Source organism: Phodopus roborovskii, unplaced genomic scaffold, assembly GCF_943737965.1.
Source record: "Phodopus roborovskii unplaced genomic scaffold, PHOROB, whole genome shotgun sequence".
In the NCBI taxonomy this organism is placed as follows: domain Eukaryota; kingdom Metazoa; phylum Chordata; class Mammalia; order Rodentia; family Cricetidae; genus Phodopus; species Phodopus roborovskii.
In genome coordinates this window covers 20,715,490-20,743,204 of record NW_026126567.1, presented here as the reverse complement: position 1 = coordinate 20,743,204, position 27,715 = coordinate 20,715,490, and the positions used below count along the sequence as shown (strand labels likewise).

General features: G+C 41.1%; 1 protein-coding gene across 2 annotated transcripts in view; it reads left to right on the top strand.

The window, feature by feature from the left end:
- Lrp12 (LDL receptor related protein 12) overlaps positions 1 to 27,715 on the top strand; it is a 65,607-nt gene that overhangs the window by 8,323 nt on the left and 29,569 nt on the right. The gene's annotated exons all lie outside the window — the stretch shown is intronic.

The window sequence follows — 27,715 nt, the reverse complement described above, 5'->3', positions numbered from 1 at the left end:
AACCACTTGTCTTGGAATCCAAATAATATTTTTAAATTTGCCTAAACCCATGACAGAAATTAAAATTTTAATATTAATCTACTTCAAATGGCAGTAAGAAACATGTTATTATCATTACACTGATGGGTAAAAGTATGTTAGATGACACATATTTTCCATAACAACAACAAAACTCCAATGAGAAGAATGGAATTGTTTTACATTTGTGCAAATTATGGGAGAGTTCTGTGTGTAAAACATGCTTGGTATAATACCAGACAATACTTGTTGAATAAATGAATTCATTTACCAATAACTGAAGCGAACCATATTCATGGTATTTCTAATGTTGGAATATTTACGCATTCTTGAGAGTGCCATAGCAGGTTAGTGATGATAACATTTTATGCTGGAAAGTATTTACTGATATTTATTAGACTTTGTAAGATCAGTCAACAGCCACGCTTTGCTTTCTTTTCCCCTTTAGTTCTTGTCACTCTTGTAACCTTACCTGCCCCCACCCCACCCCTACTGCCCCCACCCCACCCCTACTGCCCCCACCCCACCCCTGCTGCCCCCACCCCACCCCTGCTGCCCCCACCCCACCCCTGCTGCCCCCACCCCACCCCTGCTGCCCCCACCCCACCCCTGCTGCCCCCACCCCACCCCTGCTGCCCCCACCCCACCCCTGCTGCCCCACCCCACCCCTGCTGCCCCCACCCCACCCCCTGCTGCCCCCACCCCACCCCTGCTGCCCCCACCCCACCCCTGCTGCCCCCACCCCACCCCTGCTGCCCCCCACCCCATCCCTGCTGCCCCCCACCCCATCCCTGCTGCCCCCCACCCCACCCCTGCTGCCCCCACCCCATCCCTGCTGCCCCCACCCCACCCCTGCTGCCCCCACCCCACCCCTGCTGCCCCCACCCCATCCCTGCTGCCCCCACCCCATCCCTGCTGCCCTCCACCCCACCCCTGCTGCCCCCACCCCATCCCTGCTGCCCCCACCCCATCCCTGCTGCCCCCACCCCACCCCTGCTGCCCCCACCCCACCCCTGCTGCCCCCCATCCCTGCTGCCCCCCACCCCATCCCTGCTGCCCCCACCCCATCCCTGCTGCCCCCACCCCATCCCTGCTGCCCCCACCCCACCCCTGCTGCCCCCACCCCACCCCTGCTGCCCCCACCCCATCCCTGCTGCCCCCCCACCCCACCCCTACTGCCCCCACCCCACCCCTGCTGCCCCCCACCCCACCCCTGCTGCCCCCCACCCCACCCCTGCTGCCCCACCCCACCCCTACTGCCCCCACCCCATCCCTGCTGCCCCCACCCCACCCCTGCTGCCCCACCCCACCCCTACTGCCCCCACCCCACCCCTGCTGCCCCACCCCACCCCTGCTGCCCCCACCCCTGCTGCCCCCACCCCATCCCTGCTGCCCCCACCCCATCCCTGCTGCCCCCCACCCCATCCCTGCTGCCCCCACCCCACCCCTGATGCCCCACCCCACCCCTGCTGCCCCCACCCCATCCCTGCTGCCCCCACCCCACCCCTGCTGCCCCCCCCACCCCACCCCTGCTGCCCCCACCCCATCCCTGCTGCCCCCACCCCATCCCTGCTGCCCCCCCACCCCACCCCTGCCTGATTTTCATATCTGCTCATCCATTCTTTTCATTGTTGATTTTGGTGGCTGGAGCAGTACAGAAGTGTTTTCAGTGTTTGAGTTGTGGTGGTTTTGCCTTTTAAGGTTGGGAAAGCGAGTTGTGTTTATGAGCAGTATTGGTCCTGTGGCGAGAGCAGAAACAAATGGTTTTGTCTTAATAAGGATGCCTGAAAAGAACATCCTTCTCACTGTGATTAAACTTTATTTCACTGAGCGACATAACAGAGATGAGCCTGTTCGGACTTGGAGGAAATGGAGTGGCCTCAGGAGAGTCGAAACCCTCGTCTGAAAGGCGAGAGCTGAGGAGAGGGTCACCAGGAGGAGTACCAAAACAAGAAATGTGAACTGAGCTCGCCAGGGTGGAGGGTCTCTTCAATCACAGTCAGGCACAGGGCATCTGTTTTATGGACTCATACTGAGTAGCAGGTTAAAGTACAAAACAGCCAGTTTCTTCTTAGCACTGCTATAGAAATTTCCCTGAGTACCAGCTAAAATAGTTGGCTATCCCTTATAGACCACATGACAAACATAATTAGTATAGATAAAATTGCCTCATTAAATTAACTTAACCCCATATTACTTTTCTATCAAATTACAGTAAAGGGCTGAGTGGTTTTATATATATATATATATATATATATATATATATATGTGTGTGTGTGTGTGTGTGTGTGTGTGTGTGTGTGTGTGTGTGTGTGATGTATGTATAATATATGTATATACATACATAATATATATTTATGTTGCCATACACTGTACATGTTTATGGAGTGTAGCATCGTAACCATATATATCTATGTGTGTGTGTGTGTATATATATATATGTATACATACATACACATATACATGTATACTGTGTGTAGTTATCAAATCTGAGCAATTAGTATCCCATCTCTTTTTTTTTTTTTTTTTTTTTTTTTTGGTGCTAGGATCCTTTAAACCCTTCTGATTTATTATAAATATAATATACATTGTGAACTGTAGTCGGCCTGATATGCTAGAGAGGCTTAGAATTGGAATACAGGATGTGTCCTTGGTTTTACTTTATTGTTTTATTTTTAATTTCTAATCTAGCCAAATGTGGTGGCGCAGACCTGTAATCCCAGCACATTAAGAGGTGGAGGAAGGAGGATCCAGGAGTTCAAGGCCACTCTGACACCCTGTCAGAAACCAAACACAGAGCAGAATCTCTGCCCTAAGTAAGGAGTTAGCTTTAATAACAGACTTTGCACTTCCTAAGGTTTCTTAGCATTCCTAGGGGTGTAGTATGTGCGCATGATACCCTTGGAGGGATAACTCCTTGGTTGATTTGTTTGTTTCCAATTTCTTCCTTATGTCCAGTTTGCTAATTTATATTTTCCCAGGATATAGTCATTTCGTCTATATTTTTATTTTGCTTTAAAGCTAAAAATAATATTCTCTTAAAGCATTTTCCACATTAGTGATTATCGCCCTTGTTATTCTTAGTACCCATCCGTCTCTTAGCTTTGCCATTGTTTTCTTGAATAGACTTAGCACACTTGTGTCTCTGTTTTAGTTGTCCTACTCACTACTCACTTCGGTGTGGTTTTATGGTATACTGATTCCCTTGCATCCTCACTTCTGAGACAGTCACTTTATAATCATTGACATGATGGAGACCTTGTTTTGTGAATGTTAACACACATGCAGATTGGTACAGTTGGTACCGAATTCTGGACACAGAACAGATACATCACTTTGGACTTCTTCTGCTAATCCCTGGTGGTTGTGCCTGCTGCTTACATGTATCGACCCTTGATAAACATTGATGAGTTCATTACCATAGTGATGGGGTTTTGAGAATGCCATGTAAATGGGATTGTTCATAACCATCTGAGATTAGTTCCTTAAATTAGCATAACTTTGAGAGTCCTCAATTATCACACTTATCGAAAGTTTGTCCCTTGTTATTGTTAAGCAGTATGCCATACAAGCTTGAGTTGCTTCCAGTTTAGGCTAGCGTAAATCCACTGTAATATTAAACATTCGTGTATAGGTTTTGTGTGACATGAGCTTTACTCTCTATGGAGTTACTATTTAGGGGTTCAGTGCCTGTGTCTTAAGTTTCTCACATATGTTCAAATTGAGGAGGAAGCACCAAGCTAGCTTGTCTTCCACAGTGCTTGACAGTTCGCCTTTTATTTCCAAATATGTTATGTGGACATTGACCTTTTCAAATGTCAATCTCTAGAGTACAATCTGGTTGTTTTTAGTATATTCACAGACTGGCCACCCTCTCCCGGTCCAACATGAGAATATTTGCTTCAGCTCCAGGTAAAAACCCTATACCTGTTAGTGATTATTGCCTAGTCAGCACTTGCCACCCTGGCAACCATGAATCAGTCCTGCCACTAGACTTACCTATTCTAGATGTTTTATGTGTGATACATGATCTTTTGAACATGTCTTTTACCTAGCATGTGTTATTTTTGTGATTTCCCAATGCTGTAGCATGACTTGATGCTTCATTCCTGGTTTTGTCCAAATCATAATCTATTCTATGGCTATGTCTCATTTTGTTTATTCATGTGTGTGACATTTCAGTAGTTGTCACTTTTTGTGCTTTCCCTTATTCGGGGTATTTAAAAGGGAATGGAACTCGTGATTCATACTGGAATTCTGTTTGCCTTTGTAAAAATCTCCAAACAGTTATCCAAATGGCAGTGCCATTTTGTTCCCATTAGCATGGCATTCTCTACTCTGTACTAATGCTTTGCTGTCTGACTTTTTTACCATAGCTAAATGGGTGTGAAGTGGATGACATTGTGGAAAAAATAATGATGTTGAGGGTGCGCGCCCCCCCCCAGTTTGATGGTTGTTTGTGTGTGTGTTCTTTGGAGAAACATTCATTCAAATCCAGTGGCCATTAACAATTAGTTAGCTTACTTTCCTTTTTGTTGTTGTGGTATGAGAGTTAGAAACCTTTGGTGCATGGTTTGGAAATTCTCCTGTTCCCTAGGTTTTCTTTTTCCTAATGTGTCCTTCAGCATACAGGTGTTTTCAGTTTTAAACAATTACAATGTATCTGTGTTTAGCAATTACAATGTATCTGTGTTTCCTTTTGTTGTGGAGGCTCGTGTTATATTTAACAATGTATTCCCTAGTCCTACAGTCCTAGTGGTTTACTCTTGTACTTTTTCGTGAGTGAGTGAGTGTGTGTGTGTGTGTGTGTGTGTGTGTGTGTGTGTGTGTGTGTGTGTGTGTGTGTGTGTGTGTGTGATTTAGCCCTTATTTTAAAGTCTATGATCCATATTGTTTTTGATTTGGTTTTTTGTTTTTTAATATGGTGTGTGATAGGTCACCTCATTCTTTATGCATGTGGCTTCCTGTGTGGATTATTTGTTGAAAAGACTTTTCCCACATTTAATTTTCCTGACACTGCTGACAAAGGTCCCCTGACCTAACTACGGGAGTGCACTTCCGGGTTCTTAATTTCATTGCTTTCATCTGTCCATCCCTATCTTAATTTCTTTTCCCCTTGCTGTGATGAAATGCTCTGACCAATATAACTAGAGAGAGAAGGGCTTATTTGGTCTCTCAGTCCAACCACACATCAGGGAACCAAGAAAGGTAGCAGACATTCGAAGCAGGTGTCTCTGCAGTCAGGAAGCAGAGAACAGGCATATGCGCATCCTGCTGCCCACAGTGCAGGACACAGCCAGGAATTTCTTATCTGCAATTGGTTGGGCATCCACACAGGAGGTGGGTCCTCCCATCTCAATGGAGCAAGATAAACCCTCACAGATATGCCCAATGTCCCATCTTCCAGGTGAGTCCAGAGTCTGTCAAAGTAACAATTAACCCTATGTCAGCACACTGTTAATTACTTGCTTTTCTAGTAAGTTTTCAAATGAAGGAAGTATGTATCCTCCGGTTATTCATCTTTCCCAAGGTTGTTTGGGTGATTCTGGATTCCTTATATTTCATGTGTATTTTGTCATTTTCTAGTTATCGTGGTGGGGGCAGCTGGGTTTTCATAAGGGTCACACTGACGCTGTTTGCTGAGGGTGGTGAGGACGGCTGTCCTACCAGCTGTGGTTATGATCCCTGAGCAGGGGCTGTCTTTCCAATTTTGTCTCTAATCTCTTTTAGTGTTGGTTTGCATATACATTTTACATTTTTGTTATTGTAGTTGAACATATTAGTATGCTATTTTCCTTGCTCTTGTAAATTGAATTATCCTGGTTTGGTTTTTAAATTATTAGTGCAAAACAAGAATATTTTTCATACATTTTTGTGATTTTACTGAACTTATTAGCTTAATAGACTTTTGGGTTTTTTTTCATAACTTGGGATTTTTATATTTAAGATCATAGTATATCTGCAAACAGTGAGTTCTATTTCTTCTTTACTAGTCCACTAAGTGATTGTTTTTGTTTTGTGTCCTTAGCAAATTGTTTTTAGCCAACTAAAACCTTCAGCTACTTTTTAAAATAACTTTTTAAATAACTTTAAAAAGAAGTACCAAGAATAAGCATCCCTGTTTTTATAGTTACATTTAAATTATTGTAGCAAACATTTTATTATTATGGAGATGGGAGGAGGGTTTATATCACTCTATTTTGCCAAATATATATATATATACATACATATATATATATATATATATATATATCAGCAAAAACTAAACACATACTCAAACCACTTGCATTAAATTAGCTCCCATTCTCAATCCTTTCCCTGTTCACTGTGACTTTGTTCTGTTTTGTTCTTGGTTTCCTTATAAGAATAATAGTATTTGGGCTGAGGGAACTGTGTGTGTGATCTGAATGCTAGTGTCTCCTCAAATAATTATCTGAAAACCCTAATCTCTGGGGTGATGGTGTTAGGAAGGGTGAGGCACTTGAACATGTGGGTCCTACTCTAATGCTTGGGATAATTGCCCTTAGAAGAAACAAGTGAAAATTTGGGGGAGATACTAGCATTCGGGTTAAATATATAAAAGGGAAATCATTTGCTGATTCTGTTAGCCTAAATACTTAACTATTGACATTGTATATACTATTTACATTGAGGCACAGGGCAGTTCATCATCTTAGCTGAAGCTACATAATCACAAGTAGGAAGGCTAGGATTTGAACCTGGATAATGTAGCTGCAGACTCTGTGCCCCACATCCTTTTTCTTTAATATTTTGAAAAAGTGAAGTTTCTGTAATATATACAAACACATTTATAAAAGGTGGTTATAAAGATGGGGTTATGCTCTAACAGACAGTTCCTTCCTGAGTCATATACCATAGGCTATCAAATAAAATGCCCAGTGCTAGGTATGTGTTCTTTCCTTTCAAGTTGTTGGTCATTGGGGTCTCATAGACATGCCCCCAAAATATTATAGGTCATCGTTACTCTTGGTAATCCTCTAGAACCTAATGCTAAGACCCTACTACTGAAGACACCACACACTTGAGGCATAGGGCATGGAGAGATCAAGCTGGAAGGTTCTTTATACACTGCTGAAGAAGAAAAGTCACCCACAGCCTCACCAGCTGTGACCCCTGAGAGCTACAGTGACAGCTGGTCTGGCAAGACCTACCCTTGTGCGGTAGTAGGATTTCTCCTCTTCAATACACAATGCTGCTGCTTTGAGGTGTTGCTTAGAGACCACCCTCAAATCAGTGCATCTTTGTAAACAAGCTGATTTAATTCTTCTTTCATTTATCCATTTTAATTTATTACTAGAACTTATCTGCTTGTGGGCCTACTGATGGATGAGCCAGAGATGCTAGATTATTAATGTCTTCTGAATTTATTCTAGTTTGTTCTTAATTGAAATTTCTAAGTAGCAAGATACTTGGTTATTGGATTTTTATACTACCTCCCCTCAGGGTCTGCTGTAAGGCTATTAAGTGACTCACACAAAGACTTTCTACACCAAATGCTAATTTTCTTTTTTCTTTAGTAGATAGACAAATGACAACATAGAGGAACAGTAATTGGATAGTTAATAAAGTTAGAAAGATTAACTTCAGAAGCATTTAAAAACACCACCAACCAATTTAGCAAATAAGTAAAACTCAAACTGTTCTATCAAATGTTCAAAGTCATTAATAACGACCAAACAAGACTGGTTAGGGCTCAATGAAATGAATATTCATGCTTAACTAACAGAAATACTGTAGATATTATTGGACATATCTTCTGTCCATACACTATTTTCTTGATGTTTATAATTATATTACTTATAATTTTGTTCGCATTAATAACTATTGCTTAATTGATAAGCTTTTGCTAATTTTTCTTTGCTTTTTGTGTTTCTGTGGTTGAGCCTTAAAAGTACAATTACCGAGTCAAAGGCTGGAATATTTTTAAAGTTCTCAATAAAAATAATAACCATTTGTATTTACTAGTTATTACATTGAATGCTTTATATATAATTTATTTAATCTTTCCCCCCCAAATCCAAAACGGATCATAATTTAGTCCCATAAGTAAGCCACAGAGATTTTTTTTAATTTAATTGTAGCCAAGATTTATTTCCTAGAAGAATTTGAGTACATTAAGCCTTTGCTCATAGACTTTAAGATTATATGTCTTTTAATCCTTCCCAGTGAACTATTACAATAATAGCATCATAGCAGTGAGCACAGTCAGAGTCATAATTATGGTCACTGAATACCATTTGTCACTGAAAGGATTCAGGGTCATGGGATGGATGGTTGGTGCCAGTGTGGTATAGAAGACAACAAATGACTGGACTATTCTGCATTACAAAGCAGGGAAACTACCAGAGACTACCAGTTCATGTCAAGAGGACACAGGCAAAGTTATCTAAGAGGTCCATTGGCTGGAGGTTAGAAAACAGCAGCATCACACCAGTCATGAAGACAGGTGATGGGAATGTACCAGATGTGTAGAAGCGTGTCCATCCTTCCAGGAGTGCGTATTCACTCACAGTACGACACAGGCTGTTGTAACAAATGAATGAGTGCATACCAGTGCACACCAAAGGGATGGCACACTCTCTGTCCTCTAAAATAAGCGACTGTGAGAAAAGAATTCAACATTTATGTGTTTTCTCTTTATGAGACAATGTTTCAGGGTAAGCAAATACCTTAGCAGGAAAGGGTTTTTACTGAAACGCAGCCACTGGTTTGTGTGCATATTATCCGTTGCTTTTGTGCGGCATTCACAGAGCTGAACGCCTAAAATACTGAAGCTCTCGTCTTACAGAAAGTGTTTGCTGATCCTTGAACCAGGTGAACAAAATTAAATGAACTAAAAAGGAAGTGATGTCACAGAACATGGCCCCTGAGCAGCTGGTCTCCTTCCTATAACCAATCAGTCCTATGGACATGAGACAGATCAGTCCAAGTTCAGCGGCTGGAACAGAGTAACCATGTGAACCATCGAGTCTTTGGAGAAGGCTGTATGTGAGCCCACAGAATAAAGAGAGCCGAGATTATCAGGCAAATCTGATTATGGCCTACTTATAGTAAACGATATCAAGACTCCTTAAGATCTTTGTTAATAACATTATAGATAAGTAGAGCTGTGCTGTGCGAGACATGGGGGAAAGATGCTTAGCACTGACTTTTAACACACCTCACAAGAACACAGTGGTGAAGGTAAGGAAAGCAGTAGCCAAATGCAAGAGCCTTAGGCCTACAGGGCTTACACACGTCCCTAAGTGTGGCAGGTCCTCAGGTAGCTTGCTTTGGGCAGCTACTGGCACCAGTGTGACCTTTGGAAATTCCTTCATCCCTTGGCTTTGTTGTCAGTGTGAGCATAGCATAGTAGTTGTCCCTTGCTCCCCTGAAGCGTCTGTCCAGGGTGAGCCCCCATCCTCAAGAGCCAGCATTTCATTCCCCCAGGAAACGGGAGAGGGATGTGTCAGCTTAATTGCTGCACTGGAACCTCCTGGACTTTAGATAGGGCATGTCAGTTATTCCTGAGATGGCCTTGGAGTAAAAGACACATAATGGGAAAGTGTTGTGCAAATGACAAAACTATTAGCTGCAATAAGACACATTTATATCTTAGGAGGTATCATGAGACAATTAAATGCATGATTTTCATAATAAGATACACCTAAGCTTGGATGTTATATTTTCAGGCTGTGTTACTGTGAACAAGTTGCTACTGCCCCTAACATTTAATTTCTTTGTTTGTGTATACTGGAGACAATACCTACTTCAGATATTTACTGTAATAAGTACATTGAAATCAGCTCAGTTGGTAAAGTGTCCGCCTTGTACCCAAGTTTGATTGCTAGAACCCATGTAACAAAAAAGCCAGGTGTGGCAGTGCACACTTGTGGCCCAAGCCCTAGGAGGGGAAGACATGGATGGGTCTCTAGGGCACGCCAGCTTGACATTCTTGGTGCACTGCCGCCCCCTTGAGAGAGAGAAGTAAAAAGGTGGGCAGCACCTAATGATACAAGAGATCCTCTGGCTTCCACATGTGTGTGCACACACAGGCATGCATACATGCATACACACACACACACATAACACCTGTACAACCTGCACAGATACATGTGTAGGGAAGCACACATACATAATAGGCATAGGTACATTTACATGGAATCATTTTCAGAGGTTACATAACAAAGGGTAAATTCCCATGTGGCATCCCTATAGGCTCTTACTGTGTGTGTATGTGTGTACTCACACACATGTGTGGGAGTACAGGCATACACAGGCCACAGCACTCTGGTGGAGATGAGAGGCAGGCTCTCTGGAGTTGGTACTCTCCTGCCACCTTGTGGAACCCTGGGATTGGATGCAGGTTTCAGGCCTGCCTGCATGTACCTCTATCCACCGAGCCATCTTGCTGACCCATACATGATAAAGGTTTCAATCTTATGACATGGGTAAGTTGTGAGATAAACTTTTTAGAGGTAAATAGGAAGCTAGCTGTTCACTGAGAAGGGAAAGGGACTAATCATTAAATAATATGATACATAAATAATATTATTAAGAGTGTAGTCTGTAAGCTGAGGGTAAGCCCAGAAGTCGCTGGAGATTGAAAATGATAGCAACATGTGCTTTCCTACCCTCTCCACCCCAGTGGCCATTAACACTAATGCAAAGACAGAGCCTTTCCTTCCAGTGTGCGGCTTCTCACACTTTAAGAATCCTTTATCAAGTAGTTTACACTCCAAAGCCACTGCCAAACAGTGGTCTCTGGTGGCGCCTGCAATCAGGGTGACAGTTAATCTGAGTTCTCTCCCTCCTGGCTTTCACACATTTGTCTGTGAGGAATACTTGTCTTCCTCCCATTCCTTTCCTTGTCATCGCTTACCCTCTTCACTGTAACATAAAACCAAATTTTACTTACACCGAGGGTATTTATGCCTTATTTGTAAATCTGGTAGTTTGAGCCATTGAATCAGTAAGCATTCGCAAATCTCACTGTCAGAAACCATAGGTTCTCCAGGCCACAACAGGCTGGCAGAAGCATGCCTAAGGTACTCCGGGTTTGGTTGAATTGAATTAGCTGAATTAATTACACAAATTATGGCAGTTGATTGTTCACCCCCAGAGATGATAAGGGCTGTGGTGTATGTTCAGAAGTCAGTACTAATCTGATGGAGTATAGAAACGGAAAGACCATCCCCTTTCCTAAACACACGGACATGTTTCCTGAGCTGGGCGATGGGTCTTAACTCACTCACTGATGGCCGTCCAGTAGACTGCTGCAGACAGAGGGACATCAGGTGTATAAGACAGATGAATGCAGGTGTATAAGGTAAAGCAGGAAAGGGAGGCTAATGATAAAGGTTAAAAGATAGGGACAAGCCGAATCATGTGGGCCTTATACGTTCTTATGAATAAAGAAGTTGAAACATTTGTTAAAGATTAACATGAGATATGCCTTTAAACAGAAATGTCTTGTAGTAGTTCAGAGAATGAGGGGATGAGAACAGTGCCAGGGATCAGAGAGTTGTGAGATCAAAAGTAGGAAGCCGGTGTAAAGGCTGATTCATCTCTTCCTACACTCATCTACTGTCTAACATGAGCCAGGCACTGTTCTGTGTTTTTATCCCCGGGGACCTTTCAGTCAATGCAAAAAGATGGGGGAAACGTATTAGGGATACAAAATAAAGAAACATCAGGAGGATTAGAAATAAGGGTGTGAAGAGCCAAGAGGACCGAGCATATACTGCATGGGGGAAGGAGAGATGGTAAAAGAATATGGAGTGACTTAGGGGTTTCTGTTTGGACATGATGGAGATAGTCATGCCGTTCCTGAGAGCTGTAAGAGGAAGGGTCAAGGGGCGCAGAGAACTCCAGTCTTTGGCATAGGTGATATTAAGGCACAGTGGTATGACAGCAAGAAAGAGTCTTTAGGGGAAAGCCATCAACAGTGTGGTGCTGGCTCTAGCCCAGACATGGAGATTATTGGAGTAGACTAGAAGACCCAGAATCCACATGCACCAACAATCATCTGGTTCTTGACAGAACACACATGGGGGAAAATAGCCTCTATGAAAAGTGATTCTGGAAAACTGATTATCCGTATGCTGACTGAAACTGGATTCTTAGCCCTCACCCTATACAAAGATCAATTCAAACTGGACCCAAGACATTCATGAAAGATCTGCTTTGAAACAACTGAAGGGAATGTAGAGGAAATACTCAAAGTGTAAACATAAGCAAGGACTTTCTGAGAAAGACTCCAATAGCTCAGGAAATAACCAGAATTGAAACAAGATGGCATGAAATTGACAGGCAAAACATCTTACATAGTTAAACAAATATTCTGCGGCATAAACAAATGTAATACATCTTTATATAATCAAGCAAATATTCCACAACAGAGAATTTCTCCTGTGTGGTACTTTTCCAACAAGATGCCCTCAAAGCTATTTTCAGACATTCTTTCAAAGAATGTGTGTTTTTACACCTTGAGCTTTTGATAGGATGAATCTTGATCCAGGAACCTTTCCCATTGTCTCAGTGCAGAGTTGAGTCCTGTAATGGGTTTATTTATTTATTTATTTATTTATTTATTTATTTTTTTTGCTCAGCTAATACTTTCTCCAAACTTGCTTTGTCAGCAACTTTAAAAGTTATTTACACTCCTTTCCTGCCCAAACATCACAGCTTACAAATCCTGCTGTTTGGTTTGTGATTCCCACTGCAAAACTGGCTAAAAGCAGCAAGCAATAACTAATCCACAACCAGGGATAAGACTTGCCTGAGAAGACCTGGGGTAAAGGATGGGTGAGCACGTTTGAGAACCTGCCACCAGTAACTGTCAGTTTCCCTTTCAAAATCTGAGTATCTTTGCAGCTTTGGTTTGTTAAAGAGGGCCTAGTGAATCTGGTCAGTTTAAGGGACTTCCTTAAGCTGTTCTGAGTTATTCACTTCCCTGCTTAAGGAGCTTCCTACAGGATGGAATGTTTCTATCTCAGAAGAAAATTACACAACAAATACTTACCACTTACTATTTTATGCTTTGTGGTCATGGGTCTGGCTAGAAGTTGACACAGACCATTTCTCACCTTTCATGTATAATAAAGGTCAGAAAAATACCACATATGTGATGTGAAATAAAACACTAAGTTAAAGTCAGGAAAAAATTAAATATATAAGTGATATTTATGATTTTAACAATTTGGTAGGTTTTTTTAAATGTTAAAACGTATACTTCAAAGCACTGATTTTTAAATTTTTTTTTAATCTTTTAAAGGTAGGTTTTTTTGTATATTGATACATTATAATAAATCATTTATAATTATTACAAAGCTGGTACTTTTCTAGTTGCTTTCATTAGTTGAGTATAAATGCCAAATGCTATTAGTGATATCAGCAAACAAAAGAAGGCTGTAGCCACCTGCGACTCAACTATTGTTGATCCTCATGTCTAAGTAGTTTTTGTTTAGTGGCACATCTATAAAAGGAGGTATCACTGGATATCTTAAAGAAAAGCTTAGAACTTCATAGCTACAGGATTTTATCTTTAGAAAGATAACATTCAAGTTCATGTATTCAACAAGCCAATTGGGAGAGTAAAATGTGCTTTAACAAGACAAACATGGAAATGTATTGTGAATAAAGACAACGTGTCTACCTTACCTTGAGGGTGCTTATGGAGGGATGGTTGAACTGCTAACACCTCACTATAAGTGCATATATTTCTTCGTGTTTGATTTGTTTATGATGGGGAAGGGAACAAAACGGATGTACAGTACCCTGGAAGTCACACATTGAAATACTCACAAAAACCAGGAAGGCAATAGCAAATCAATAAAGAGGCCTTTGATCCCTGTCAGATTAGCAATACAAGAAAGTGGGGTTTGGCCACCTAAACATTTTATTTTAGAAGAGGTCAGCCACAAATGCTCAACAGATATACATATAGAGCTATGTGTAGACAGACATTAGAAGATTTTTAACAAAGGCAAATTGCTTATTTTAGCAATCTTTTTAATGTTGAAATTAAATAGACGAGGGTTTCATCTGGCCCTACCAGTTACTAACTGAAAGATCTTGGATGACTAACTTCTCCCGCTCATTTTCCTCATCTGTAATTTGGAGCTAATGACATTCTTACACCTTCAGGAGGCAGATTTAATAGTAAATGGCAAGTTCAGCACAGTGTATAATGCAGGGTAAATGATGATGCTCAGTGGCTGTTGAACTTGAGGGATATGGAGTGGGGACTGGCTACAGAGGACAACCAGACAGCCCTTTGGAGTTGTGAAAATGTTGTCTTGGTTTAGTATAGGCTGCAGCACTGTATGTACCTGTCAGAGCATACCAATAGTCCTCTTGAAGCCATGAAGCTTTTTCAGATAAATTCTGTTAACACAGCTGATTTCTAAGAAGTAACTGACCCTTTCCTCTGCACTTCAGTCTCAGTAGTGATTGGTAAAATAGGTTTATAAAAGCCCTTCCCAGAACTGCCCCCAAACTTAAGGGGAGAAGGTGGGAGAGAGAGGAGGGGAGTGGAGAGGAGGGTGCTAGGGGAGAGGGGGGAGGGGAGGATGATAGGGAGGGGAGGAGGATTATTCACTAGAACAATTTGAAGCCAAGTTAGAGGATACCACTTTACACCCAATAGGATGACTTTGAAAAGGCAGATGAGGGATTGGGCTCAGGGGATAAGAGCACTTGTTTTGCAAGCCTAAGGGCCTAAGTTTAAGTTCCCACCACCCACATAAAAAGCCAGGCAAAGCTGTGCTTGTCAGTCACCCAGCTTTGAGGGGTAGAAGCAGGCAGATACTGAGAGCTCTGACCTACCCAGCTAAAATGGTAATCCTCCACTTCAGTGGGGAAACCCAACTTAGTGCAGCAAAGCAGAAGATAGAGGGAGACACCACGTCTCCCATACATATGGCTATGGGCACACACGCTCACACAGTCCTGTACATGCAGCACACACACGCTCTCAAAGGTGATGACCACAAGGACCAGCAAAGATGTAAAGATACCGACCCTTCATCCTTGCATGATGGGAATGTAAACTGCTACAGCCACTTGGAAGATAGTTTAGTCATAGCTCAGAACATTAGGTTAGCATACACCCCCCCCCCATTGTATTCTCTGTGTATGCATTGGAGAGTTGTGAACACGCCCTCACAAAAAGGGGAGGCTGCACCATTGTGCAGCTGATAAACAGATAAGCAAGATATCTATGTCCAGTAACAGAATATAAAAGGGAGTGGAGAGTGAACATACAGTTTTCATGTGTTTGACTAGAATACCCAGTCTACAGAATCAGAAAACATATGTGTGTTGTTAGGGGCTCAGTATAGGACAGATGGGGAAATGCAAACTTCTTTCAGGGAATGATGAAAATATTCAGACCTTAGAACGTGGACTTAGCTGTGAACTTCTTGAATGTACAAAAAAAAAAATCACTGACTGTACACATGATTGTATGATACATGAAATGTGTTCTAATAAAGCTGTTAATGAAAGTAGTATAAACAGATTTATGAGACTTTCTTGGAATTCTGACTCCCCTAATATCTTAATGTTTGTAAATCATAGGAATGACAGGTAGGAGGGAGTCTTTGGACTTGTATCATCTTAAATTCCTTTTCTTATTTATTATGGGTTCTTATCCTGGTGGTTCAAGCCAATTTTAGAATGAAAATTATTTCTGTCTCCATGAACAGACACCGAGATGCTTAGCAGCAAAAGTCATGAAGCGTCTGTGTGTTCTCTCTGGGGTGTGATTCATTCTTCGGATCCTGACAGGTTCTGTTGCTTAGCCTTTATACTGAATAGTTCAGAGTCATCATGGAGATCTCCTTTATTTTTAACTGTGAATGAGTGTGTGTGTGTGTGTGTGTGTGTGTGTGTGTGTGTGTGTGTGCGCACACACACACGCACAGGCATGCATGTTAGTGCAGGTGTCCATGGTGACCAGAAGCATTGGGCCCCCCGGGAGCTAGACTTGAAAGCAGTTCTGAGCCACCAGCATTTGTGCTGGGAATTGAACTCAGGTCCTCCCCAGATGCTTATCTTTAAGATGTTTCAAACAAAATCTTATTAAAGTAGTAGTATAGGGTATCTTCAGTATCTTTTACATAAATCTCATATTACAGATAACTATTAGTATTAGTTTTGGTGACATATAGATTCTGGTCAGTTCATAAAAATCTGTCATGGATGACTTAAATTACAAGGCTGTAGAAATAAAATAATAGAATTCTAGTAATTGTGTGAAATAGGAAAATCTAATGTTAACTCCTTTTTTTGGTATGCAACATCCCATAGCCATTTTGGTTTTGGTAATGGTGGTGCTGTCTTTTGTTTTTGTTTGTTTTGATACTACGAAACCCTTCTTCATTGCACTGAATTCCTTACACATTTTCAAAGAATTCATAAACAGGTCAAATTATATTTGGGAAAAGTGTATGTATTAGTGTGTTTGAAGGACCACACCAAAATGCCTCCAACTGGCACTTAACAGCAGACGTTGGTTTTTCTACAGTTGTGGATACTGGAGTTCACAGTGATGTGAGACCGAAGCCCTGTGCCATCTCATGCATGCCTCCTCTCTGTGCACATGTGAAGGGAGAGCTCTCTGCTGCTTCTTTCTCCTAAAAGGATGCCCAGAGCAAAGCTCAGATCATAGGACTTCATTTAGCAGAAAGCAAGCATTGGGTGGTTCTGAGAAATGATATGGCTACTCTTCACATATCCTGTCCTGTCCTGTGTAACACAGGCAAAAAAGAGTGTTTCACTGTCAAGCTGTTTCTTCTAACAGACTGCATAGAGGTTTAAGTATAAAAGACTCATTGGTAGTGCAAAGATAAGTGTGTATTTGCCCTTTCTCTTTGGATAGATAGATAGATAGATAGATAGATAGATAGATAGATAGATAGACAGACAGACAGACAGACAGACCAGGCAACAGTATGTCAGAATTGAGGATTCTAGGACCAGAGTTTGAGTATTCATCCCTGAAATTATCTTTTGTCAGGTTCAGTGTATCCGGTTTTATGTTGAGGTCTTTGATCTATAGGGCCTTGATTTTTACACAGCAAAGTATGGGTCTGTTTGGGTCTTCTACATGCAGCAACATTTGTTGAAGATGCTGTCTTTTTCCAGTGTATATTTCTGGCTTCTTTTTTATTTTAATCAAAACTCAGGCATCCATAGATGTGCGGGTTTATGTCTGGCTTTTCAATTCGATTCCATTCATTGTTAGTATTTAGGCATCTGTACTGGCCTGCCTTTGGAGTTTAACAGGATACACCCTCAGCTGCAGCCACTAAGAGCTCCACCTGTGCCTTGTCTATTCAATGTGTTCCCTTTTAAAGGGGCTCTGCCCACCTCCCGTCTCTCTCTTTCCCTCTCTGTCTGTCCTGTGTCTTTCTCTCCCTCTCCCTCTCCCCCTCCCCCTCCCTCTGCCTCTCTTTCCTTTTTCCTTCTGCTCCTGTCCCCAGAAGCTGGTCTCCGGCTTTCCCTTTCCCCCTTATTAAAAAACCCCTCTGCTTGAACTCTGTTACATGGTGTCTTTCTTCAGCCGCTTTTTAAAAATTACAACATTGATCAACATGTCTGTTTTATTGGCAATGCCATGCTGTGTTTTGTTTGGTTGGTTGATTGGCTGGTTGGTTGGTTTTTCAAAACAGAGTTTCTCTGTGTAGCCCTGGCAGCCCTGAAACCAGGCTAGCCTTGAACTCCCAGAGATCTCCCTGCTTTGCCTCTTGGGAGCTCTGTAGTATAATTTGATATCAGGGATGGTGAGAACTCCAGTAGTTCTTTTCTAATTCAGAATTGTTTGAGCTGTCCTGTGTGTGTGTGTGTGTGTGTGTGTGTGTGTGTGTGTGTGTGTGTGTGTGTGTGTTTCCTTATGAAGCTGAAATCCTTTCAAGATTTGTGAAGAATTTTGATAGGGATTACAGTGAATCTGTGGATTGCTTTTAGTAGGATGGCCATTTTTACTATGTTAATCCTACCAATCCATGAGCATGGGAGGTTGTTCCATCTTCTGATATCTTCTTCAGTTTCTTTCCTCAGTGCCTTCAAGTTTTTATCATACAAGTCTTTCACTTGCTTGGTTAGAGTTACTCCAAGATACTTTATATCATTTGAGGCTATTGTGAAAGGTGTTGTTTCCCTGTTTTTTTCCCTCAGTCTGTCATTTGAGTGTTGTTGATTTTGTATCTACTTACTTTGCTGAAAGCATTTATCAGCTGTGAGTTTCCCAGTGGAATTTTTAAGGTCACTTGTGTACAGTATCATATCATCTCCAAATAAAGGCACTTTGACTTCTTCCCGATTTGTATCCCCTTGACTTTTTTCCGTTATTATTGTTCTAGGTAAGACTTAAAGTACTATATTGAGTAGGTGTGGAGAGACAAGGCAACCAATGTTATCTTTCCATGATTTTAGCAGAATTACTTTGAGTTTTCTCCATTTAAGTGGATGTTGACTAAAGGCTTGTTGTAAATTGCCTTTATTATGTTTAAGCATGTCTGGTATATTCCGAATCCCTCTAGGAGAGAGAGTAAAAGTATCATGACAGGAGTTAGATTTTGTCAAAGGCCTTTCTGCATCTACTGAGATGATCATATGGTTTTGTCTTTCAGTTTGTTTATAAACTACATTTATATACATATATATAAACTACATGTATCAATTTATGTATGTTGAACCATCTCTCCATCTCTGGTAAATGATCTTTTTTATGTGTTCTTGGATTCAGTTTGCAAGTATTTGTTTTTTAGTATTTTTGCATCTATATTCATCAGGAAAATTGGTCTATAATTTTCTTCATTTGGTCTTTATGTCATTTGGGTATCAGGGTAACTGTGGCCTTGTAAAATGAATTGGGCAATATTCCTTCTATTTTGTAGACCAGTTTGAGGAGTATTGACTTTAACTTTTCTTTGAAAATTTGGTATGATTCTGCACTAAAACCATCTGACTCTGGGTTTTTTTTTGGGGGGGTGGACTTTTAATGACTGCTTCTATTTCACTAGGAGTTATAGGTCTGTTTTGATTGCTTATTTGTGGTACCTATTGAGAAAATTATTCATTTCTTTTAGATTTTCCAATTTGGTAGAGTACAGGTTTTTAAAGTGTGTCCTTAAAATTCTCTGGGTTTCCTTGGTGTCTGTTGTTAGGCCTCCCTTTTCATTTCTGATTTTATTAATTTGGATCTTTTCTCACTACCTTTTAGTTAATTTGAATTAAAATTTGTCAGCCTTATTTTTTTTTTCAAAAGAAACATGTGATGTAATTGACTTTGTATTTTGTTTGCTTCTATTTTATTGATTTTTATCCCTGAGTTTGATTATTTCTTGCCACCTACTCCTTTTGGATGTGATTTTTTTTTTTTTTCTTTTTGTTCTAGAGCTTTCAGGTGTGCTGTTATTTTACTACTATGAAATCTCTCCAGTGTTTTTATGTAGGCACTTAATGCTACAACCTTGCCTCTTAGAACCCACTTCATTGTGTCTCATAAGTTTATTTTGTTTTATTTGTGTTTTTGAGACAGGATTTCTCTATGTAACCCTGCCTGTCCTGAAATTCACTGTGTAGATGAGGCTAGCCTGGAACTCACAGAGATCCACCTGCCTCTACCTTCTGAGTGTTAGGATTAAAGGTATGTGTCACGACTGCCCGACATGTCACATAAATTTGAATATGTTATGTATTCATTTTCATTTCACTTTAGAAAGTCCTTAGTTTTTTTTTTTTTTTTATTAATTTCTGTGTTGACTCATTTTTCATTCAGTAGTAAGTGGTTCAGTTTCCATGAGTGTGTGAACTTTCTGTTGTTTCTCCTGTTGTTGGTGTCCAACTTCAATCCTCGGTGGTCTGATCCAATGCAGGGAGTTATTTCCATTTTCTTGTGTCTGTTGAGACTTAGGTTGTGTCTGAGTATGTGGTCAATTTTGGAGAAAGTGCCATGAGGTGCTAAGAAGAAGGTTTATCCTTTTGTGTTTGGGTTAAATGTTCTGTAAATGCCTATTAGATCTGTTGGGTTTATGATATGGGTTAACTCCAGCATTTGTCTCTTTAAGTTTTTGTCTGGATGACCTACCTGTCTATTGTTGAGAGTAGGGTATTGAAGTTCCTACTATTAGCATGTGAGGGTCAGTATGTGATTTAAGTTGTAGTAGTGTTTCTTTTACAACCTTGGGTGCCCTTGTGTTTAGTGCATTGTCAAGAATTTCTGTGTCCCCTGGGTAGATTTTTTTTCTTTGATGTGTCTGTAATGTCCTTCCCTAAACGTTTCTGATTAGTTTGGTTTGAAGTCTGTTTTGTCAGATATTAATAAAATGGTCACGCCAGCTTGCTTCTTGGATTCATTTGCTTGAAATATCCCTTTCCATCCTTTTATCATGAGGTGATGTCTATCCTGATTTTAATATTTTAGAATGCACCACTAAAGGATAATGTGCTTTCATTTTTAATGACTATAAATGCATTCAATTTATTGTTAGTTTTAAATAAAACTCCCTTAGTTTTACTAAAGAATCCAGCTAGGTTCAAATTTACATTCATTTAAACTTTTGTGTTTCTTTTTGTAAGTTCAACCACCGCCTTTATAATGGTTTTTGTGAGCAACCAAATATGTTTTAAAGAAGCTATTTTTACATTTTTTGCACTGAAGTTTGCCAAGTATATCCCGGTAATGCAATTAAAGGTGTTCCCTGTCCTCTGCCTTTCCTATAAATTGGAATTGGATTTAGAACCAAGGCTACATGGCCACAGGAGCTATTTTCAATCTAAAGTTGAGTCAATTGCAGTTAAATGAAATGAACTTGTTTGTTGAAGTACAATGCCCTCATTTCAAATGACCAGTGTCCTCCACTTGCACCAAATGGTTGCCAAGTTAGATGGTGTCTCTGTGCTGTGCGTTCACCTTTGTAGGAAGTCCCATGTCACAGCTCTTTTAAGAAAAGGCTTGCTCAGATTCACTTTCCTTTGGGGGCATGTTCATCGGCTGGGAGGCAAGCAGTGTCCCCAAGCCTCTTTTCTTTCTGATTTTCATGGCTGATGCTCAGGTCCATCGTGTCACTTAAGGATGCAGAAGGCTGGCCATACTTTTAAAGTCACTTCTCACTAGCATGCTCCCCAACCATGTCACTGCTGCATTAACTGATGTAGACCAAGTCATTTCTCAAAAAATGTTGGTAAGTGAAGGTACAGCTCATCTGCTGTATAAAGGAAAAGAGGAAATTCAAATTGAAAATAAACTTCAACTACGTAACTCCTCAGGTAATGTAAGGGATCAGATTCTGTCTGAAAGGAAAATGCTGCAGCCGTAGCTTGCCCTTTGCCAGCCATCCAGTTGTCCCTTTCCTCTTCTTAATAATGCCCTGGTGTGCCTTAGAAAAATTAACACCTCACCCCTCAGCCTGGGACCTTCATTCCATTCATTTTCTCATGAAAAGCTGGTCATTTGGCTGCAACAGCTGTAAACAGAACTGTGGGACTGGCATTCTGTCTTCCTAAGGGTGGGTGTGGTATCTGGAGCTGCTACAGTTGCTTTGTAAGTCAGCAACGTGTGACCAGCAGGATTAGAACAAGGAAGCTAGACCTCTCAATGGAGTCTTGTCTGGAGTCCAGTCTGCTTCTCTTTTTTTAAATTAACTTTATTGAGATAAAATTTGCATGCAGTAAAATGTGCTCGTTTCGAGGATACGTTTTAGTGAGTGAACTTTGCCTAACATAAATGCACATGTAACACTCCATTCGCCATCTCAAACTGTTCTTTCATGGTGCTTACAAGTCAGTTGCCCTCACTACCCACTGTAGGCACTACTAGGCTGTTTTCTGTCACTCTTGCGAGGTGTTTCTTTAGCTGGGACGTTATGGTTAAAGTCTTTCTCTGGTGCCCCATCAGGCAAGGCTGGGCTCCCCAGGCCAGTAGCCCAACTGAAAGGAAGCGTAATGGTGAAAAGGAGGGAGGAAACGCGGTTGGTGCACTGAGAAGAGGAAGAGGGTCTGGTGACCCCTGTACTTTGGGTACTGACATGAGCTCTAGTTTTCAGTGGAGGAGGAATTAGGACAAGGGCAAGAAGGCCCAGACCACATCTTGATGAGATCCGATTAGCTGTCTACCCAAGCAAGGTGGGGTCTGGTTGTACACGGTAGTCTAAGGAAGTCATGGCTCAAAGGGAGCAGTCAGGTTTCTGTGAGGTGACTGCTCCTGCTCCACCCACTGGGCCACCCTGAGGGCCCAGGGTGACTGCAGGCCCTGTGCCTACAGCCTGGAGCAGGTGACAGACAGGTCAGGTTGACAGATGTCCCTGCAGTGATTCCTGTCCTATTCAGACTTGAAGCAGACAAATACACTGCAAAGGCAGAGCTTTAGGGCCTACGGGAGGACTCAGCGCTGGCTGCTGTTTGATAACACAGTTCTAAGTGCTTGTTACATTTCCTTCTAGAACTTCACTGGCTTTTCTAGGTTTGGTTGCTTGTTTGATGTTTCCATTTTCCCTCACATAGGTGTGTGTTTGCTAGTGTATATTCATCATGAAAAGAAACTTTCCTAAAATGGCTGTGCAGTTTTATACTCCTGCAGCAATTTAAAAAGTTGTAATTTTATTAGATAATGACTTGGTCTATTTGGTGCGTGTGTGTGTGTGTGTGTGTGTTCATTTCAAATCCCAATCCTTCACCAGTTTTTCCCATAGTTGTTTTTGTTTACTGTCCTGCCTTTTTTAAATAGATGTGCAATTACATAATCTACAGATATAAGTTGACATTTCTGCAATTCTCAGTGCCTGTGGTGTTCCAATTGAATTGGCTCATATGGGAATCTAGTGGATACATCGTCCCCAAGTCTTACTTTTGGCAGAAAGGCCCTGACATTCCCTCCTTGAGTAGGACACTTGGATTCTTTGCTTTTATTTCATGTAGTTTTGGGTAATTTTCTCAAGAGATGGCCAGCTCTTGAGAGCCAGGACTTGGCACAACTCTTATTTACATGTCAAGTACTCTTTATTTGAGCAGAGAGAGAGTAAATATCCCCAATTATGTCATGTTCTGTGATAGTCCCCAGGGTTGAAAACTAGCAGAATCCAGCTTCATTCCATTGCTGCCCACAGCTCTTCCCCCCAACTCCTCCCCTCCCAAGAGGACCTAGTGGAGAATTATAAATACTACACAGCGAACACAAATGTGATACATTTTTAGCAGTGCAGTAAACATTATAGAAGCCCACTGCCAAGTGGCTTCACCCAGCACAAAGAATCAGATCTAAAGGTGCAAAGACAGCAAGACCTCTAATGTGTTTCTAAAGCAAATCCATTATTATTGCAAATGAACAATAGAATGTGGATGTAAATCAGAGATGAAATTTTACAATCCATTAGATAGAACCAGTCTGGAGAACTTGGCCAGCCTGGCTAAGATTCTAAGATTTTTAACTTTTCCTTTAAATATAGTAAAAGGCAAGCTATATATTGCTCTGTGTGTGTCTGTGTGTGTGGTGTGTATGTGTGTATGTTTGTATATGTATGTATGTGTGTGTATGTGTGTGGTGTGTATGTGTGTGTGAGTGCGTGTATGTATGTGAGTGTGTGTGAGTGTGTCTGTATGTATGTGAGTGCATATATGTATGTGTGTATGTGAGTGTGTGTATGTATATGTGTGAATGTATGTGAGTGTATGTGAGTGTGTTTATGTGTGTGTCTGTATGTATGTGAGTGTGTGTATGTATATGTGTGTATGTGTGTGTGTAGGAATGAGTGTTTATATGTATGTGAGTGTGTGTTTGTGTGTGAGTGTGTGTATATGTGTGAATGTATATTATGGGATTGAGTGTGTGTATGTGTGAGTGTGTTTGTGTGTGTGTATGTATGTATGTATGTGAGTGTGTGTTTGTGTATAAGAGTGTGTATATGATGTGTGTGAGTGTGTATGTATGGGATTGGGTGTGTTTGTATGTGTGTGAGTGTATGTATGTGGTGTGTATGTGTCTATGTGTGTGTGTGTATGAATCTGAGTGTCTATGTACATATGTGTGTGTGTCTGTATGTATGTGTGTGTGTCTGTATGTATGTGTGTGTTTATGTGAGTGTGTATGTATGTGAGTGTGCGTATGGGAGTGAGTGTATGTATGTATGAGTTTTTGTGTGTGTGTGTGAGTGTATGAGAGTGTACTATATGGTGTGTGTGTGTCTGTATATGTATGAGTGTGTGTGTATTATGTATGTGTGCGTCTTTATGTATGTGTGTGTGTTTGTGTGAGTGTATGTATGTATGTGAGTGTGTGTGGTGTGTATTATGTGAGTGTGGGTGTTCGTGTATGGGGGTGTGTGCATGTATGTGTGTTTGTGTATGTATGTGTATGTGAGGTGTGAGTATGTATGTGTGTTTGAGAGTGCATATGTGTGTGTGTGTGTGTGTGTGTGTGTGTGTGTGTTTAAGTCTGATAATTCACTGCTCTATATATAGCGGAAAAGGAATTGTGGGATGCCGAGCATGCTACTGTTACTGTCAGTCATTAAGGCTGATTTTGCTATATAGATTGGGTAGCTGCCTCCAAGAGCTAAGACTATTTTTATAAACAGGAAATGCATATATGTCTGCATCCTTTGTTTTTACGATAGAAATGCACAGTTCTTTATGCCATGGGAATTGTTACAGAATCTGAATTCTTCCTTAAAATAACAAGTATAAATGTCTTAGAGACTAATAACCGGTGTTTTAGTTTCTGCTCATCCAGTTACTTGATTTGAAAACAAGTTACTAGACCATAAGCAGCTTTGGTTTCTTCCTGTGTAGGATGACTGTTAAGGGTTAAGGACTCGCTGAATGGATGCTTGCAAGGCATTTATTTAGGAGTTAACTGGCACACATCTGCCAACCCTTCAGTGTGGTTCTTCTTCTAGATCTTTAGCTACTGAATGAAAAGAGAATAAAAAGAAACCACCAGATGGAAAGACTAAGTATAAGCGTTATTTATGATCCCACCACTTTATACAAGGTAACACACTCAGGCTTTCCAGAAATAGTCCAATCGATGTCAGTGTCTAAATGCCCCAGAGCTGGGTGGGATCCCCAGGAGTCCGTACTGGAACTCATGCCATAACCACACTGCAGTTGAACCTCACACAACCTCACTCCTGGTTGGTTGTCAGAACTGCGGAAGTGTACAATGTGGATCTGTTAACTCTTAGTGTTTAGTTGATGCAGTGGGAACCATTAACCCTTCTTAATATTTATTTAGTGAAACGAGGGCCATTAACCCCTCATAGTATTGAATTAATGGTGTTGGAAACAAAAATCTGTCAAAAGAAATAATTTATTATTTTATTGAAACCTTTTAGGTGTCCCCACTCTGTTGGCTGGTGTTGTAATTAGCCGGCTGCTAATGTATAGGTACAAAAGTAATGTTCATTACACTGTTTTCTTTTTCCAGTATTTGCTATCAGTAAGGATAACGTTCTGTGAAACTCTGTAGAGACCACATATGTGCCGCTGCCGCCGTAAAAGAAGGCAGCATGTGTGCACATTCGTATCTGTGGTGTTCTTTTCTTGAAGTTGGAGGGGCCAGAACTGTCTTCTTTGGGTTGTTACTGATAACATGGAAGTCTAGGTGTTGTATTTGTTAAAATATTTTTGATGGCAGTACACCTAGATTAAATTATCCAGTTCAGCTGATTTGAGTCAGAAACGTCCAAGGTAATAACAAGAAAATGTTCGATTTTAACAGAGATTGTTACTTTTTTGACTTCTGGAGAGGACCATGTTCAAGAAAGAGTGAGTATATGGAAAAGAAGCAGTACCTGGTCTTGTATTCGAGGGTGCTGTCAGTTTCTAAGAGCACTGGTGCTTTTCTGAAATTCTAGTGTTTTCTCAACACTGAGCAGTGTCACATTTCTTTTCACCTAGAATGATAAGGCATGAGCAGTATTTATTCACTTTCTCATATATATATATATATGAATAACATTTTAAAGCAGTCTGTGCATACACACACACAACACACACACATATATACATATACATATCAGATTCAGTCTTTGTTTAAATATGCAGAATACACCTGTCTAACCCCTGTTCCTGGAGTTTACAGATTTACATACCCCTAGACCTATCAGAGTTTATATAGACGTACATACGTATGTATGTATGTAACATACTAACCTGCATACCAGGTAGTGGGACTGGTGTTACATGTTTGGCCATCTAGTCTAGAATCCATAGTATACCATTTTCATTCCTTCAGCCTGTTCTGGAAAAGGATTTAACATATAACATAACATATGTCTACTGTTAAAATCCATAGTTTCATTTACCCCTCTGAGGATAGCAGAGCACGGCTGTATGTGTTCATGTGCATTGTATGGAAAGCCTAGGGCAAACAAACCACAGTGCCACTCCACCTTTCACACGCACAAGGGCTACTCTGTGCTCAACTTACACACACACACACACACACACACACACACATTTACCCTGTGCTCAGCTTACACACACACTCAGGCAACTCTGTGGGAAGTAGACACTGAGCAGTAGACACTGTGCCCTTTGACAATCTGCAGTAGTTGCTATTGAATTTGTTCCTTGTTTTGCTTCTTCCGCCTTTAAAATGAGTAAGCTGTGAATAGTAAAGAAGTGGAGGGGATCTTTCTGATGGCTCTCACTCTCATATGTATGATTTACATCACTGGGCAAAACTAAATGGTACTTGTGTGCTATTAACACACAGTGATTGAAATAAGCGCAGCCGTGTTTGCTTGTGTTTGATGCCTTACATACCTGCTTTCACTGCTGCGTATTGTTTCTAACTGAGGGGAATATAGCGGCAATGTCGCTGTAGTCTGCTGAGTGTGGTTTTGTTAGGGTTGTTTATTCTGCAGTAGTAATTCTGTACTTTACCCACTTGGATTAAAAATGAATAACTGTTCAGTGTTCTGTGCTATGACATCGTTCTGTCCTAGGAATTGTGACACCGCTCATTTATTCATTGTCACTGGTTTGAGCATTTGCTCTTCTGGTCTAGGAACTGAAAAGAAAAAAGAAACATGGCTGACAAATACTCTCTTCTAGCACCTTTTAGTGAGGTGAGGATGTTAGGCAATGGTCCCCAAACATGGAACTGTAGTGTAATACTCAAAAAGGAAAGTTGTTAGTTACAATGTTGCGTTTTCTCCACAGTCAACATGAAAGAATTTGGCTTTCCCTTCCTTTTACTCAGCTAGCTTCAAGGTAGAACTGAGGATGTAGCTTAGAGGTTGAGTGTTTGCCCTGCAAGTACAGGGCCCTGGGGACAAGCAACAGTGTTGGGACAGTGATATTTGACAGAGAATAATGAATAATAAGAATAAAAGTGTCTTTCACAACATGAATACCTAAGGGGACTCCATTTGCTGTAATTCAAGGGAGCAGACACCTTAGTGCTTTTCCCAAGTCTCAGTGGCATCTGGCAAGTCGCTTGTGTGCTTCTGTGGCAGGAGGTGTACAAATCAGTGGCTTCCAGAATGAGAGATAATTGTCCCTTCTCTTACAACCATTAAAACAAGAAAAGGTTGAAAGATACACAAGACAATGAGAGGCCTTTGTTAAAGCAGAGCGCTTGTAGAACTCGCAGGGTGACAGTGGCTGATGGACTCTCAACAGGGTGACTCTAAGTCACCATCTTCTCTACAGTCACACTCCAGTTTCTGCTGACCGGTAGCTG